Below are 2,500 nucleotides of genomic sequence, written 5' to 3'. Positions count from 1 at the left end.
AGATGAACTGGTGTTTATAGCTCAAGCTGAGCACACATTTTAATATTCTGTGTGAGGCAAAGATCAGGCATAGTTCTTCACTTTTGACACGCACCTCCTCACAACTTATCAAAGTCGGTCCAGCTATATTTGTGTTTGCCAAAGGGAAAAAAGAGGAAAGATGAAAGAGCTCTGCAATTTGTAGAAACTTAGGCAGGCATATATTTACACAGAGCAGAGGACTTAATCACATCTACCTCTCATACTTTATTTTGTGCTGAGATACCATAAACGCGTCAAGTGGAAATTAAACTGCCTCCAGGCTATTAGCATGTGCTTAAGGGCAGAATATGTGTTTCCTGCCACCGAAATGCTCCTTGACAAACCCAAAAGGGAAATTATTTATGCACCACAACAATGGCTGTCGACGCTCTCTTCAGAAAATAAAAAAAAATGTTTACTACAATTTCTGTTTATCACTCAACATATTTACTTTTGAGTGGGATATTTTAATTGTATCTCTATATTTACTCTGTCTCCCTCTCCTCTTATTTCTCCCTTTCTTTCTCCCTCTCTCTCCCTCTCTTTCTCCCCCACACCCTTCCTGATTACTTCAGTTTCCATGTACATAGCAGGTGCATATCCTATTCAGTGCAACCTGTAGTTTAGTGCTTTATTAGTTTAGTGCAACCCTGGTATGAATTTCAGGGGTGTTTTTTTTCCTTTTATTTTCCCTCTGGTGTGGAAACCCCATATTAAACATTGCCACAAGGCTCTTTAGATTTCGTGATCTTTTTATGTGCTGAATTAATTACTAAATTGAATAACTTCAGGCCTTCCACAAAGGTTTGTGCTCATAATTAAATAGCATTTCCTAAAATAATCTCCATCAAGGCTTTGGGGCCTTGACTCTGTTAAAGGCTAATTTAAAGGCCCACGGTTTCTATTAGTTCCCTATTACCTGATTGGACATTAAATTACTCTGGGGTTACGCTGACAGGAGACCAGACGAATCAGAGAGAGGTCGAGCGAGGCGACAACTCATCAGTAACCGTGGCAACCTGTCGCCATGGTGATTTGTACCTGTTAATGACCCATAATGTTAAATGGTGCATGAGTGGGCGATTGGCAAATCAAAGTGTCAGCATTTGAATGCACATGTTTCAGAATAATTTGTTCGCCGAGAGCAGAGTGTAAAGTTGTGATCTTTTTCAAATGGCCCTTCTGAAAATCAATGGTACATTAGTCATATTGATGAGAGCGTCAAACAGACAGAGACGGAGCCAGACATCTCTCTCTCTCTCTCTCTCTGCTTCCACAATGATGAGAGACAGCAGATGATCAATTAAAAGATGGCCAACACTTTGTAAATGGACAGATTTAATGGCCACGTGTCAAATCATTTGCATAGGTAATAACGGACATGATTGCATTTAAGTCCTCTGTTAACTGCCGTGTCAATGTGGTGAATATTCACCTGATTCTGTAAATACAAAAAACTGCTATTGTACATCTTCTGCTACATTATTTCTCTGGAAAGGGGGCTTGAGGCCCTAGCCAATTAAAAACTCTCTGACATCTAGAATAGCAGCATGTAATTACCGTACATTTTACACATTGTATTTTTCTGTCTGTAATTACAGGGCTAGTATTTAAATAGGGAGAGACTGAAAGTGGTGTTAACATCACAAAGATGCCAGTGAGACTTTTAGAACGGTCAAAGATCAGAGAGAGTAAAAACGCAAGGAAGAAGTATTCCCTTTAGACTTTCTGCATTGTGTTTGAAAATCCATGCATGACGACCCAACGTAATTAAACATCGGTAATCAACAAGTGAGTCATCACACCATGAAAACAAGAGAAGAGACAGGGAGAGAGGAAGAGAGGAACAGAGAGAGAGAGAGAGAGAGAGAGAAAGACTGTTTAAATGTGGCTGCTGATTTCTGGGAGTACTCATCGCTGGTCATAATGAAGTCTACTGTGTTTTAAAGACACACACACACACACACACATTATGCAAATTTACACACACACAAAAAGCATTCATAAAAACAAAAGTGCACACACACAGAGAAAGAGAGAGAGAGAGAAGCACGATGGGATGAGGGTGACTAAACCCTTTTTAAAAATCACTCTCACACCATCAAAACACAAATCGTTCTCTCAGCCCTTGATGTTAGCCTGCATTTTCAATTTGGTCAATTAGGGTCGGGAGGAAAAAAAGGAAAGGATCTTTTAATAAAGAAAAGCTTTTTTCATATTCTAATGGGATCCCACTGTGCTTGCTACAGCTGGCTTACTGCTTCAGAGGTGAGATCAATCTTTTAAGCAAGGTCAATATCCCGTTGCGGAGGAAAGAAAAAAAAAATAGCAGTTAGCACAGGCGTTTTAACTAGCAGGAGCCCAGAGCCTCTTTTGTCCCGCGAGTCTGGAAGAGGAGGAGAGACTGGTATTAATGGAGATCTCAGTGCAAGATGAAGAACAGTTTTAGGATATATTGTGCAGTTTTTTAAATCATTTC

This window comes from Clupea harengus, chromosome 20 (genome assembly GCF_900700415.2).
Source record: "Clupea harengus chromosome 20, Ch_v2.0.2, whole genome shotgun sequence".
In the NCBI taxonomy this organism is placed as follows: Eukaryota; Metazoa; Chordata; class Actinopteri; order Clupeiformes; family Clupeidae; genus Clupea; species Clupea harengus.
Note: the sequence above shows the minus strand (reverse complement) of the source record.